General features: G+C 35.0%; 1 protein-coding gene and 1 pseudogene across 6 annotated transcripts in view; both read left to right on the forward strand.

Annotated features, from left to right (window-relative positions):
- The window catches only part of GRM8 (glutamate metabotropic receptor 8), a 674240-nt gene that overhangs the window by 634353 nt on the left and 24110 nt on the right, over positions 1-15777 (forward strand). The window lies entirely within an intron of this gene.
- LOC118610874 lies at positions 13326-13461 on the forward strand (annotated as a pseudogene).

Below are 15777 nucleotides of genomic sequence, written 5' to 3' on the forward strand. Positions count from 1 at the left end.
CTTTGTCCAGCACAGTTCAGCATGCACGGATAATCAAGTTTTGTTTTATTTGGCTTTTTACTTACAACAGAAAATATTTGAGGTAGGAATATAACATCAGAATAATTGAATTTCTTAAAGTCCCCAGTCCTTCAATATGCAAAACCATCCCTCCCTATATATAGCTCTCTCTTGTCCTGTGGTAAATTCTGAAAATCTTTATGGCCTCAAAGCTTATTTCTCATCATGGAATCCTCTAACCCTGGGCGACCAGTGCCTAAACCATCTTCTTTAAATTTCTAGGATCTGTCACATGTCTTTTCTAGGATACATTTCTAGGTCAAGGGATTTTTTTTTTTTTTTTTTGTCTTAGCCTCGATATTCTGGTTCTCATCTAGAAATCTATTGCTTTGCTATCTTATCATTTCCTTGAACTTTGTGTTCCATTCAAAAAGCAGGAGGTCCCCACCTAAACTCTATTGAAAGACATCCCCTTGAGGCTTCTCCTTCACAGCTGGTCTGATTGCCTATTCCTTCCTCCCTTTTATAGTAGGACACTCTGCATTCAGCATCATAGGTTACAATTGTCCATCATTTAAGCCTCACATTTATACTTCAGTACATATAGCTTTAACCCCACATTCTGGAGGAAACTAAAGTTTCACACATACCAATTACAGAAATACTGTGATTTCTTCAGAAAAGATAGAAAAACATTCCACCCAGAAGAATTTTAAGATTGTTAAACAAATTCCTGAGTTGTTACAATGATTGAAATGGGTCAAGGACATCAACAGACCCAGGTTGGACAATTCCAACTGGGCCTGTTAAATCCAGACTGATGCAGCTTTAAAATAGCAATTTATGTGACAGTTTGCTAATAAAAATCGTGGGTTTGGGAGGCAGACTTACCTGTTTGAAGGGTGTCCATTCTATCCACAGTTTTACCTTGAGCAGCTAATTTATACTTGTTACACCCAATTTTCTTGTCTTTAAAGATTTTTACTTAAAGACTTGAACATAATTCCTGAAATATAAAACTCCCTGAAAAAACGTAGGTGGTAAGCTCCTTGATATGGGTCGTAGCAATGATTTTCTCAGATTTGGCACCAGAAGCAAAAGCAGCAAATTCAGTCTCATCCAGTCTTTGACTTTGGGTTTATACTCTGAAGGGATGATTGACTTTACCAAAAGTTATTGAGCAAACAGTTCTGTCGCTGCGCACATATGCCTAATCAGAGATAAGATATTTTCATCACTAGTCACCTCATGAAAGGGTTTTTATTGATACATGCCCATATAAACACACTTATATGTACATTTAAGTATTAGCTTACAAAGCAGAAAGGTATGAGTACATTTGCTGATATTCATTAACAGGATGTTTATCAACAATTGTCACATAAATAGGCTGGGCTAATCTTCGTACATTAGTTTTTGTATCACGATTTAACTGATTGTTGCTCTCTTTCCTAACATAACTTTCGATATTTTTTTAAGAACTTCTAATGAAGAAGACTGAATGACAATAATTTAAAACTTCGTACTTAGTGGATCCCATTTATTAATATACTCCTTCCTTCAATTTGGAGATCTCAATTATTATTTTATTTTTAAGTTCCTGGATAGTTGATTTCTATTCTAAATATAGTCAAGTATCAAACTTTGAAATCCTTTTTGATACATCAAATCTATTCTGACTGCTGTACTATCATCACTGCAGTTTTAGTAGAACCCCCCATTAATGGATTTTAATCTATTCACCCAAATATTTGGGTCTTCTTCATTTCTGGTTTCTGGTTTCTTTGCCATTTAGGTACAAAAAGACTTTGACTTGTTAAGTTGGCTCTGCCCCAGCTTTCTGCTAAAACCCTCCACCAACTAATCTCTGCTTTGGAGGCCAATTTCAGACATCTTACTGAGCCCTGCGGTGGAATTTTCATATTCTCATTTCTTTTTTGACTTTTTAGCTAAAGCCACGATCTCTGTCCCAGTGCTGTAGCACAAATTGCAAATATTCCTTTATTAATTGGCCATATCCACGAGAGAATAAACAGTTCATTCAATATATAAAGGTTGCATTTTCTTGTTTGTTTAATTGATTTTTAATTTTTGTTATTCTTAAAAATCCATTAGTAAGTGCTCACGGGAAGTTATTTATGCTATGAACTTAATTGAGCATATTTTTCACAGTAGTCATCTTTTTTAATCGCTTACATAATATTACTCAGTGTTTGGTTTTCTTTGAAGGGACTATATTTTGTATATTCTTAAACATTGCATTTTGTGATTTTAGTAACCTAAGCCAGCAGAATAGCAATATTTTTTTTTTTAAAGCAGTTTGAAATTCTGCATTTTCAATCAGCAGCAGTGGAGTTCGAATGTACAATTCTATTTGAAGAATTTTGTTGTATGTATGTATGTATTTGTGATGTATGAGGAAATGCACTTGGGCATTTTTGAAATAAAAGGAAAACAAAATAAAGTGTCCAGTTACCTGTCTTCCCAAGCATTTTTTCAGGACTTACTTAAGCATTTACAAACATGCTCCTTTCCTGTATCACTGTTTTATATTTTCCTGATTTTGTTTGTTTTAAAAGATAAAAATATAAATTATAAACATAAAGACTTAAATATTTACAATGTGATAAATGGATGGGGCTATGAAAAGAGCCCTAAAAAATCAGTAGAATCTGTATGACATTGACAATTAAACTGCATGTGATTGGCAGACATTCTCTAAGATCTTTTGAAATGACGTTTAGTTTACGTAATACTAAGTAGTGTGTCCATCTATTCGAGCTAATGTTTAGATTGCTTATTTTGAAAAATGGTCATAACTTACACTACTTTATGTGTAAAGACTTATTAGAGTATGAGAATCACCATGTTCTTCTCTCTCTCTTTAGATTCTACACTAATTGCCAGACCAATTCAGTTATACATGAGTAAATAAATGATCATCCTCATTACTGGTAAATATGGGTTGGAAAATATAGCCTGGATGTGAGAGCCGAATCCTGGCTTCCTAACACCCTGCCTTTCCCCAGTGGCCATTAAGTCTACTTCTAGAGACTTATTATGAGAGAGAAGGGGCATGTCTGTGGAGATGTGATTTCCCCTGCCTGTCATGCTGTCAGAAGCTGTTCCTATGACAGCAGTCTCAGAGAGAAGAATGTGCCTCCTACAGCCAGCTGATTCCAAAAAGAGAGCCTGGAAGTAGCTGAGTTGTGCATTCTTAGTGCCTTTGCCTAATCTTATGATTCAGATAAATCATTCCCCCTTTCAGAGAGAAACAACAGTAGGAGAGGTCCCTGGGCTAGAGATTGATTAGGGATTCAACATAATGTTGATAGTTGAAAACTTGAAGGTGTCTATTATTATTCCAACTTAGAAAATGAGGAAGCAGCCTGATAGAGGAGATTAGGGATTTACTTGGTCAAAGGCGCAGAGCTAGTAACTGATGGAGCAAAGCTTTAGATGTTCCACTCCATGAGACCACCTTAGCCGAAAGCAGCACAGCTCTAAACCTATGCTAATGCACATGCTCACTCATTTTCTTCTTACACGGAGGCTGCCATGGGATGTTTTCTTAGCAGTTCAAACCTACCTTCTGCTAAAATCTTTTCTTCAGGGAAAGGTGATGTCACTCTCTTAGCGTATGCTTATTAATCTTATTAATCTTTTGGCACATGCTACTACTGTCTTCTTTGTCTGGGAGAACTCAAACTTCATTCTGAGCCTGGGTCTCCTTAGTCTTTCCATCACTGTTCTCTGCTCTGCTTCTCTCCTTCACCTCAGCCCTCTCTCACACATTCCGTGTTCTGTACCTGACATTGACTCCTCGTCTCCCCTGTTATTAACCCTACAGTTGTAACATAGCCCCTGATTTCTTAAAGTTGGAGGCTTTTTAACCTTCATTTTATTTCTTAAATATATTTCATACACTTTACTCTGTAACTAAAAAAAAAAAAAATTTTTTTTTTTTTTTGAGCAGAAAAACCTTCATCAACCTTCATCAGCAAAATCAATAAACCGACATTCCCAATGCCCCCTTCTGCTCCTCATGCGTACTGGTGCCTATTCTGATATGTTACATTTATCCTAGCAAGAATATTTTTATGGAGATAAAATGTTACTTTGACAAGCATTTCAGGCAATATTCAAATAGGTTTATCACTCAAAGAAATTCATTTGCGATTTCTGCTGGCGTTACTATTTTGATGAACAGATATTCAGAATTCTAGTTTGCATATTAGCTTTGCCAAAGAAAAGAGCTCCACCTGACAGAATTACTCAATTTTGAGATGTATGTATGAGGAATTCCTTAATCTATCTACATCTTGGTCTATAAAATCAATGATTGTTATGTAATAAAACTATCTAAGTTTAATATGAGTTAAATCTAATTTTTATGAAAATAATTCTGTTTAGTTGAATATTACCATATAGTTGCTAAGACCCAACCATATTAATAAAGAATTGGCATGAAATGAAGTAGCAGGAAAAAGGCTTTAGGAGACAAGAAACCTGGGATGGAGGTGGCCGTAAGATTTGCCGTGTGACATTTGCTTTGTGCAAGTCAGTTTTGCCCTTTATAGCTCAAATTTCTTCATGTATAAATGTGAATAATAAGACCTGATTCATTGGTTGTGTTAGGATTAAGTTAAAAGAAGATAATGAATGTAAAGTTGTTAGCATGGTTCCTGGCATATAAGAGTGCTTCATAAATGCTAATTATGTTATTATTTTTAAGGCTTGTGGAGAACTAGCATAATTAATACTATACGATGAAAGAAAGGATGGCTTCTTTTATTTTTCCTCTCTGGAGTAAACTTTCCTATTTAGACATCAATTCAAAATGACAAACAAATAAGGAAACAGGTCTTGTGGAAACATATAGAATCTGTAGGAATGATTAAAATATTCTGAAATGTATGAAGGCTAGTCTGGGAATCTTTCCACATCCACTACTTTATTACTTTCTTACATGTCTAAAAGTATTTTCAAGCATTTTCTTATTTTATTTTTTGTAAAAGTTGGTACATTCTATATATTTACATTCACATACTTACAAAAATGGAAACACTCAAATTTTGTGAGTAATCCTTTACTTAGACTGAAGCTCCTTAAAGAAGCACATGATATATTTATGAAAACTTAAATGGCAAACAACAATATCCATTTCATTGTTCTTGCCTGCTAAGTGAAGATAATAGGAACACACTATTTTAAGACTTGTTTCTTTTTGAACACTTATAATAGTGCAGGATAAAGTCTCATTAAAATAAAACGAGAAGATGAGCAACATTGAGAAAACTGTCTATGAAGAGGAAAAGTATGTTTCTGTGAAATAGTATATAATTTAAAGAAGCCCGTGACATGGTACTAGAGCTAATTGAGATCTCAAGATAAGCCAATCTGGTTAGAAACTTCCAATCTTAACTTCACAGTGGATAGGGTAAATATAGATTAAACAAACTTCCTTAATCATTTGAACTAACCTTCCCATGGGTACTGCATGTAGGAGTTATTCATGTTTGTGATTATTTACAAAATTGCCTTAGTGTAGAAGAAATGGAACTGAATGATCCAAAGATTCACTCACATCCTGGTTCCATTACACATTAACTCTTGGGCACGTTACTTGGTGTCTCTACATCACCATTTCCTTATCTTTAAATAGGGACCTACCAGCTTTATTCCAGGATTATAGATCATCTATGGGAAAAGTCTAGAATGTAGTTCATGTTTCATAGAAGATGGTGATTGTATGAGTGTAGTTTTCCCTGAAAGCAGAAGGCTGACGCGAAGACCTGAGTGCGAGTACTTTATTGGGGAGGAAATACTGGAAAGGAGGAGTGAGGGAGCATGACGATTGAGACAGGAAAAAAAGCAAAGGTAGATAAGGTGATTTCTGGAGTCCATGAGGACCTCATTCCCATCAAGACCTCTGGAAATGTAAACTACCTCCTCTGTTTATCCATTTGCGTAACGTGGGGAGTCAGAGCATTTGTCCCCAGGCATAGTTCATGTTCTGTAAACATTTTTTTCTCCTGACTTCATTTTAAGAAATGTCACCTACTTAGACTTTTTTTTTTTTTTTTTTTGGTCAAGGATGCTGTGGTTATTGACTGCAAATTCTCTCAAGGCTTGACTTTCTGTTGTTAAGTCTTCGGAATTTTATGTATGAGGTGGAAGACTTTATTCAGCGGAATACTGGTACCACTTTCAAGAGAACGGTAGTCAGAATGGGAGAAAAGTGCTCTAACCGGGGGCATGGCTGAAGTGAAAGGGGTGGTTACGTTGGAGAACTTGGGCAGGATGAGAAGGAAGAATTGAATAGGACACAGCATTCTGGGAAAGGTAACTTACAGAGATGAGGATTGCAGGATGAGATTAAAACTTTAAAGGGAGAAAGAGGTGTCTAATGGTTTTTATGAAATTTTTCTGCATGGTGCTTTGAATAAATCTGTATTACTTCTTCAAAATCTTGTTAGTCATCAAGGCTTTCAAAGCTAGACTGCTAAGACTGTACCATAAAGTCTCTGATTTCCATGGGTCACATATCAGATGTGCACACACATATTAACTAATATTCAAGTCATGCTCTAAGTGAAGTATTATATACCTCAGTTATTTTTGGATTGAATGTTCAAAGATGTCCCATTTATGTGTCTTAAGGCTTCTTAATTGTTATGATGTGCATCTTGTCCTCTTATACCTGATTCTGGTTTGTAATTAATGTGAAAGTCTCAGGGTAATAGTCACATGAAATATTGCATTTGAATACTACTTTCTTTATTTAAAAGAAAACAACGATCCCCCTTTCTCTTGAAATTCTCACTTAAATATCACAGTAAACACTGGGACTCAAATAAGTTTTGTGGCTGCTGTAAACCCATGTGATTTTCTAGGTTCATACTGTGTGAACATTTAAATGTAGATATTCTAACTCCTAGTCCAGTTTGCTTTTCACTTCACAGAGCTACACTGTCATAATATTTCTATGCTATATGTTATACATTGCTTTATAAATCGATATTCCATATTAAGTATATCTTTGATGTTTATTGATGATCAAAGTAGAAGATATTACAAAAATAATTTATAATAGTAAGATGTTTTCTATATTAAAGATATTTACATACATGGAGGCACATGTGTGTAAGGTTCAGCCGCTCAACAGAGTCTGACTCATGATTAACAGGTGTCCTTTATTGAAAGGCAATTGGTCCAGGAGAGGTTCTCTGGCCCCGAGGAAAGAGGCCAGAGAAGTCACACTGGGCGGGGTCAGGGCAGGGTTTTAAGGGTCGCATCCAGGAAGGGGAAGATTCAAAAAGGCAAAAAGCATAGCATGGGGCTCTTTCATTGATGCAGCGGTGCGGCTTGGGACTCTTTCATTGGTGCAGCGGTGCGGCGCCATGAGTGTAGTCCTGGCACCCGCAGATTGGTCCATGGGCCTCAGGTGGCTAGCAGGCGGGAGCTAGGGAAAGGGACCTGCCCCTGGGGCCTTTTCCAGGAGCGCTGGCCTTACAATGTGTATTTGTGATCTACTCTAAAATATTGATTTATAAAATTTAAGATATTATTAATATCATCATTATTAAATGCTTAGCTCTGGGCAAAGTACTATAGTAAAGTCAGAACTATAAGACAGTCTTCACCTATGGAGGTTTTATTATCTAGTTTGGAAGATAATTCTAATTTTCAAAGTAAAATCATAAATAGCATATGTCTTAGGGTTATCCAGAGAAATAGAGCCAATAGGGTATCTATATGTATACCTCTACCTATATCTATGTCTATATAAATATATAAAGGAATTTATTATAGAAATTAGCTAACCTGCTTACAGAGGCTTAGAAATTCCATAATCTGCCAATTGTAAGCTTGAGAACCAGGAAGGTCAGTGGTGTAATTCAGTTCCAGTCTGAAGACCCAGGAACCAGGAGCATTGATGTCCAGAGGGCAAGAGAAGATGGATGTCACAGCTCAAGATAAGAGAGCAAATTTGTCTTCCTCCTTTTCATTCTATTTGGTTCCTAAACAGGTCGGATGATGTCCACCAGCATTGAGGAGAGGGATCATCTCATCTGTATTTGGTCTACTGATTCAAACGCTAATCTCTTTCCTATACACACCCACAGACATATCTAGAATAATGTTTCAACCAGCTATCTGGGCACATCTTAGCCAGTCAAACTGACACATAAAATTAACCATCACAGCATATAAGCATTTGCTGATAATATAAAAATGTGTAATAGCAATGGATCAGGCTAGACCTTGAAAGATGGGTTTATAGATTTACAGATGATGCAGACTGGGAAAGGACGTAAAATTAAGAGGTGAGAAAAAAGCGTTGTCTTTCACAAGTGATACAATTGGTTTAATTCAGTACTAAAGTAGAACCAAAATATCTATCAGTGTTAGTCATAGGAATTTAGATGAGGCTTTAGTGTAGCATTTTTCCAAGTGTGGCCTGAGGATATCTGAGAGTCCTCCAAAACATTTGGTGTCTTTAAAGTAAAAACTTATTTTCATTTCGGTGAAAATTTGGTTTTGTCTCAAATATTATAAATTCATTTTAATTTTAATGTTATAAATATTGACAGACATAGCTCACATAAATGAAAGCACTTAAGTATCCCCAAGAATTTGTAAGATTTTTAAGAGGTCTTAGTATCAAATAGGTTGAGAACTACTATTTCGGCAGAAGGGTAGGCATGGCAAATTTTTGTCTTCCATTTGGTCTTACTTACACACAGCCTTTATATTACAAAAGAGTGCTATGGTTTTAATTCCTTTATAAATCCCCTTAAAGACCAAATTCTTTAATGCCCTTCAAAGTTTCATATAAAGTCCCCTAAAAATCCTTTAGCTTCATTCTCCAGGCTCCACTAACTCTTTCTCATATTATAATTACTATGGGGGCAAGGACAAACCCTCCTATGTTATTTCACACCCTCGTGCCTCTGCTCCTGCTGTTTCCCTCACCTGGAAAACCCTTCATGCTTCCCCCTTCCCCCTTGTCTTATAGATCTGGATTGGGCACATCTCCTTCAGGAAACTGGAAGTGAACTTCCAGTGTGGGCCATGTGCTACCTCTTCGTTCTCCCGCATCTCAATTTTAGCATTTCCCATATTACTCTGACATTTCTTACTTCTGAATCTGTTTTCTCTCCTGATTCATAAGTGCCTTGAGGACGGAGACCTTGTGACTAATACATGGTTGCCACTTAAAAATGCCTGCTTTATTCAAATTTGCTTGCTTAATAATGCTTTCTTAATACATGATAATAAGTTCTTGCTAAAAAATGATGTAATAAAAACTAATTAGGAGAGTTAATCTGGTAACTACCTTCAAATTGATTTCAAGTCAATAAAGGTCAACGATGTGACTTAACAATTCTGATAAACAGACAAAATAAGTGCATGAATCAAACTCATTATTTTCTCATAAACTTGTAGATCAAGTGACAATAATGAATTTTGTAAAAAACATTTAACTTTACTCGGCTTTTGAAGGGGGTCAATTGTTGAATATTTTTAATAACAAATTTGTTTTACAAAAGCCAGCCCTACTATTTTAAGGTAATTGCTGCAAATTCGATTTCATGGAAAACTGCAAGAGTTTTTAAAGAAATAAAAATCAGATTGGTTTAGAATAGGATTATCATAACTTTTTAAAAAATCACTTTGCTAATACTAAAGTAATAAATAAATTAAGTTAAATTTCCTGTTTAAATTGAATATGGCCTTTAAATAGTAGTGACATTTTAAAATGAGGGCTCTAACAAATGTGCTTATTGCCCTACAATGACCAACTTATATTTATCTAAACACAAGAAACACATTTGACTACAGAAATGATAGATAAGTACTTATGAATATTTCTGCACATTAATACTATTAAAATGCATGCTAAGAGCTACGGGGACTTGTTTGATTGCTTTTCCAGGTGTCTTTCCATTTCAGCTCTTTCCTTCATCCTAATGGAGGTCTATTAGCATACTACATGAGTTGAGTTTGCATAGCTTTCCTGCCAAGGGCTGCCCTGCGGTTGCTCCATCATTGTGGTAACCAGCTGTTACTTATTTAAAGCCTCCATCATTTTATATGACAGAGTAACTTAATTATGCACTGCTTTGGAGATGTTAAATGAATTATCTTTAAAACAAGCGCACTTCATTTAATATTTTTCCTCTATCAAGTACTTGAACTGTGACATTTACGTCATAAGCACTAAGTAACTAAATGCTTTATAAATTGAGGCCTTCTGATAGGGTAATTATCATTGAGGCAGAGCACTCCTCTAAAATCTCGGAGATAAAAATTATAGTGGCTGATGCTCAAGTCTGTATAAAAGGGTTTTGGAAAAATGAAAATTTGGTAAACAGATAATGAGTTGTGGTTATCTACACCATGGATCAAATTTTAGGTTTCAAATTGGATAGGGTCACATTAGTGATTGTTATAATCCCTTCGATGAATTATAAAATCTCTTTATATTGAGTCATGACCAGCATTGAAAGAAAGAGAGAGGGGAGAGAGAAAGAAACAGAGAGAGAGAGAAAGAGACAGAGAGGGGGAGGGAAGGAAGGAGGAAGGGAGGAAGATAATGTAAAAGAGTGTGTGATGGGTGCTAAGTGTAAGTCTTGTTTAATGAAATCTTAATTTTAGTTATATATATATAACTAAAATTAAGATTTCATTATATATATACACATTATATATATATATATATATAATGTATACATATTTTTCTTACTGTGAGCCCCTGTCAAAAGTTTGTAAAGCAAAGTTATGAGATTAATTGCTACATAAGCCTTTTATGGAATTTACCGAAACCCTCGAATCTGAAATTAAATTCCTAAACATACTTGCAATCTTACAAATATCTACCTTTGGTGATATTTTGCCCCTGTAACTTTTAAAAAATGTTTTCTGTTGTGATTAAATACACATAACATAAAAATTATTATGTTAACTATTACAGGAGTACAGCTCTGTGATATTAAATTAAGTACATTCATATTGCTATGCAACCATTGCCACCATCCATCTTCAGGACTCTTTCCATCTTGAAAAACGGAGACCCTGTATCCATTTCACTCTCTCCCTAGGCCCCTGCAATCATCATTTTACTTTTTGTTTCTACAATTCTGCCTGCTTTAAGTACCTCATATAAGTGGAATCATTTTTATATCTTTGTGACTGGCTGATTTTTAGCATAATGTCCTAAGTTTCATCTTGTAGTTTATATCAGAATTTCCTTCCTTTCTAAGGCTTAATAATATTCCACTGTATTACATTTTGCTTATCGACTCATCTGTTGATGGACACTTGGATTGCTTCCACGTTTTAGCTAATGTAAATAATACTACTCTGAACATAAGTGTACAAATAAATATCGCTTTGAGACATGCTTTCAACTCTTTTAGGTAAGTACCCAGAAGTGGAATTGGTGGATCATGTGGTAATTGTATTTGTAATTTTTTTTAGAAACTGCCATACTGTTTTCTTTAACAGCTGTACATCCCCACCAACGGTGCACAAGAGTTTCAGTTTCTCCACGTCCTTGTTATTTTCTGTATTTTTGACAGCAGCCATCCTGATGGGTGCAAGGTGGTATCTCATTCTAGGTTTGATTTGCATTTCTCTGATGACTAGTGATGTTGAGCATCTCTTCATGTGCTTATTGACCATCTGTAAATCTTTGGGAAATGTCTATTCAAGTTCTTTGCCTGTTTTAGAATCAGGTTGTTTTTTATATATTGTATTTTTCCTTTAACTCTTTAATCTGAAATAATTTTAGACTTACAAGAAAGTGTAAACATAGTACAGAGAGTTCCTATATGTCCTTCCCTTAGCTTCTCCTAATGTCAATATCGTATACAACCATGGTAAAACGATCAAAATTAATAAATAAACATTTTAAGTAAACTACAAACTGTGTTCAGATTTCAATCATTTTTCTATTTTTTGTGTGTGGCCTGTATCTCATTCAGAATCCCGTTCTGCCTTTAGTTGTCATGTTTCTTTAGTCTCTTTCAACGTGTGACAGTTTTCTAGGCTTTCTTCAGCTTTTGTGACCTTGAGAATTATTTCCTTCATTCCTTCGCTATTCATTAATTGGAATTTTTCTTTAAGGAAGAGCTGTCCTTTCTTCTCCATTTATTTATGTATTCGAATATTTATATCTATTTTCAGAGTTTACGCTCTTTTCCACTACACTGTACAGCCACAAGCTAGCTCGAGGATAATATTAATGGAGAAAAACTGTGGTTTTCTTTGGGTGTTTCAGTGGTTGATACCATGATTGCGATACTTAAAACAGATGTAGTTCCTCCTCCTCCCACTCAATTTGTTTTTTGGTGCCTCGTGAATTTTGATGCCTTATTGGTTCAAAAGGGACTAAATGGAAGAGAGGAGAGGTGATGAGGCAGGAGAGGTCTTACTTAATGGATGCTGTTATGAGCTGCTATTTTACTCTGTGAGCTGACTCAGTTTCTATTGGGGCATTATGTAGAATCTCCAGGGTTCCCCATCACTGGTAACATCTCATCTGGAGTGTCTGTCATGGGAGATGCTCTCTTCAGCTGATTACTATAACTCTTTTGTAGACCCTCACCTGTGGGCAGGCATCCTTTATGGAGTTACCCTTTCTTGGAGTCCCATTTCTTCCATAGGCATCCCTTTTGAACAAAATATTTTTAAGATATTTTGTTCAGTCAAGAGCAACTTGCTTTTTCTCTCCTATTTATTTGTTCTCTCTCTCTTAGCCCACAGTTGGCTCATAGAAAATATATACTCTTGATTCTTTTCTGTAGGAGTTTAATAACTTCTCTAATCTCAAACCTTTTCTGTCAAAAACCAATTTAGCCAAGCCTCTTGCCCTTTAAGTGTGAATCAGGCACAAATCTTCTGAGTTCTGTATCACCCAAACTGCAGGTGAAACATAACAATATTTCTGTGTAGTCTCCTACCCTCACCTTACACGTGGTGGAAAAATCCTCCCTGACAGGCTAGAAGGGAAAAAGCTACAGAAGCATCATAACTTTCTCCAAGAAAATTCTCTATCTGAACTCTGGCCTATCTCTAGTCCTCTTTAAACTCTTTTTTAAGGAAGAAGATGGGTGGTTAGCTAAGGATTAAAAATATATACATTTTTGGAACACCTCCTAAATAGGAACAAATCCTATTTAGTTGATTATCTACACTTCACTTTGGAATGTGGAAAATAGAATATTCCGGATTGTCTTAGGACAGAGACTGAAACTGACCGGGCTGATTAAATGTGTTAGATGCTGACAAGAGATAAATCAAGATAAGGACTAAAAATGCTTCTATTTGAGAGACTTGGACCAGTTGCTGTCTGCTGCTAAGGTTCTTGCACAGATGCAAGAAAAAGAAGGGGTCCTTGTGCTTTCTATCTGTCTGATTGTGGCAGCCGAGATTGAATGAGGGAATACAGTGGAAGATGTGGAATTTTTACAACTCAGAAATTACCATGTAAACAGTTGAAGAGCCTGTTTTACTCCCAAGAAGAATCTAAAATATGAGTTTACAGGAGAAATATTGGAAAATTATTCACCTACACCCTTGCCTTCTAAATGATTGCACTTTTAAATGCTTTAGAGTTAAAACTAATTAAAGGCAGCCAGTTATTCTTGATCTGGTCCTGTGACATGTGGAGAAAAAAGATAAGGACTGAGAAATGGTTATTTGGATTCGGCGACATAGAGGTGAACTTGACAAAAAGCAATTTTTGTAGAGCCTGATCGGAGTGGATTTAGAAGAGAATGGAAGACAACTAAATTCAGCAAATAGAGACAATTTACTGAATTTTACTGCAAAATGGTGAAAATAAGGATTTTTTAATGTTTGAAATGATGGAATCACAGAAGTTTTTAAAGATGGGGTGTGATAGCCTGTTTCTTTTATAATGAGAATAAGCCATTAGAAATGGGAACATCGATAACGAGGGGTTAGGGATCATCAGAAATGCTGGCCTTTAATAGGTGAAAGGAATAGAATCTCGCGCTCAAGTGGTGAGTTGGCCTTAGGTAGTAACAAGAGAGAAGACTTAAACAATTATTACATTAGACAATAGGTTACTAAAAGTGGTATAAAAAGTATGTGGAAAGTTCTGTAATTTCACATTTTCTCAGTGGAATAAGAACTAATTATCAGATAGAAGTGAGGAGAGGAGTGGGGACTTCGGTTTTGAAGAAAGAGATGTGAATCAGTCCTGTTCTCAAGAATGGAAGAGTGAATCGGGGACAATCTAATAAAATTGAGGGCTAATTGAGGCCCCATTGAGGCTTATCAACAATTTGCAATAAGGCTAATGTACAGTAAGCTTACTTTTAGTTTTTCGGTGGGCACGGGCATAGACATAGCAGTGAGTTATATTTAAACAGGGTTGGAACTCTATTTTCTGGACAGGACCAGTCACAGGACAGGGGGAGGGGTCTTTGCTTAGCAACTCTTTTAATGATATGCAATAAAATCTAAGACAGCTAAGTAAGGAACAGAGGAATAGGAGGAAAACTTAAGTATGGATATAGTGGAGGAAATTGTCAGATTGAAGAATTATTGACATTGGTACAGAAAGAATAGGTTTGAAAGAATAGAGTGGTGGTCAGAGCTTAGGAGTCTTGAAGACTTTGGTAAGTGTGCAGTTATTAAGACGAATATGGTTTTAAAAGCCCAATTATTGTAAGTGAAGAATGCAGAAAACTGAGAGACAATGATGTCGGATCAATGTAGACATAAACGTTGATGTCATGAAACTGGCATCATGAAATTTAAATATTAATATCAATAATACTGGAAGAGAAAGAAATAATTTGATAAATCTTCGATATTATATAAATAGTACATTATCCTTTTTCTTGTTTTCCAGTGCTTTAATTCTATTTGCAACAGTTGTCTGTCTTTGATTTTAGGCAGGTGACAAGGACCGATATTGAAATTTTGTGGTCAACACTACACCTCCATCTTTTGTGGTCAGCACTTTATGGTCTTTATGATTCATGAGGCAATTTCACATGCATTATCTCATTTTATTTTCATAGATATCTGATGAAGCAATTAGATATGGCATTGTTATAACAGTTTTATGGATGAGGAAATATAAATTTGATGTTAAATATTAAATATTAAATTATTTGTCAAAGTTGGTATGGCTAGGAAATAAAAAAGTTTTTCCATAGAACATATTCCACATGGGTATTTTGAGAATGTTCCATGGAATAAATATATTAAATATCGAAACCAAAAATATTTTATCTTATTATTTGTGTTTTTGTAAAAGCTTTGCCTTTCCATGAACAATTTTATGTAATGAATATTAATGATAAGAAAGTGTATTATTTTTATATTCTAAAATGATTTGTTTGATTACAGAATACACTTTCTATTTTTTTCTGTTCTATCTTTAAACACTAAGTGTTTTTATTTTTTTAAGAACATAGAGTAAATTTTAAGATGCTTTGGTTTTTGTAAGGCAATATGATATTCAGAATATACATGTTATTTCAAAGGTTCTAGATTAATTATTTTTATGAATATATATAAAAGAGTAAATAAAATACTGAGAGCAGCAACTAAACAGAACATTAAAATACTTTCAAAATAAGACAATAATGATTATATCAAGGTATCTAATTAATTAGTCAAATCATAAAAACCTTATGAGCCTATCAATGGATTATTAAAAAAAATGAAACTTTCAATATCTGTTCCTTTTAAAAAGAAAAAAATGTATAAAAAATGATAGAGAAATGC

The sequence above is a fragment of the Rousettus aegyptiacus genome, unplaced genomic scaffold (genome assembly GCF_014176215.1).
Source record: "Rousettus aegyptiacus isolate mRouAeg1 unplaced genomic scaffold, mRouAeg1.p scaffold_m13_p_13, whole genome shotgun sequence".
Classification (NCBI taxonomy): Eukaryota; Metazoa; Chordata; class Mammalia; order Chiroptera; family Pteropodidae; genus Rousettus; species Rousettus aegyptiacus.